This window comes from Myotis davidii, unplaced genomic scaffold (genome assembly GCF_000327345.1).
Source record: "Myotis davidii unplaced genomic scaffold, ASM32734v1 scaffold221, whole genome shotgun sequence".
Lineage (NCBI taxonomy): Eukaryota > Metazoa > Chordata > Mammalia > Chiroptera > Vespertilionidae > Myotis > Myotis davidii.
The window spans coordinates 7,552,659-7,553,101 of NW_006293349.1; the positions used below are offsets into that span (position 1 = coordinate 7,552,659).

Sequence of the window (443 nt, forward strand, 5' to 3'; positions counted from 1 at the left end):
CCCGAGACCCCGAGTCCGCGGGAAGGGAGGTCGTGAACCCGGAGTCGGCGGAGCAAAAATATCCCAGACTCTGCAAAAACCTTAGCAAAATGTGTCCCCAGGGCCGCCGGCTAGGCCGCTGCACCGGCTGCTCGGCCCGGCCCACTCCGCGCGGCCCCACGTGTCTCCCCATCCGAACGCGAATGGAGGAGAGTTTTCCTAGAGGAGGCTGAAATGTGGGCAGGTCTGGGTGTGGGGAGGAGGAGTGGGGGTGGATGGGCTTGCTGGGTGTGGAGGACAGCTAGGAGCCCAGGCTAGAACTTTCCGGAAGGGGCCGCGCGCCCTGTGGGTCAAGGGTTAAGTGGCGTCACTTCCGGGAGGGGGCGCGGGGAGCGGACTTTCCCCCGGGCAAGCGGCCTGGAAAAGCCTAGAAAGAGCTCCTCTTTTCTCCCGCCTCCCGGTCC

At 65.5% G+C, this 443-nt stretch overlaps 1 protein-coding gene across 1 annotated transcript in view; it reads left to right on the forward strand.

Annotated features, from left to right (window-relative positions):
• HSPE1 (heat shock protein family E (Hsp10) member 1) overlaps positions 1-443 on the forward strand; it is a 3,487-nt gene that overhangs the window by 613 nt on the left and 2,431 nt on the right. The window lies entirely within an intron of this gene.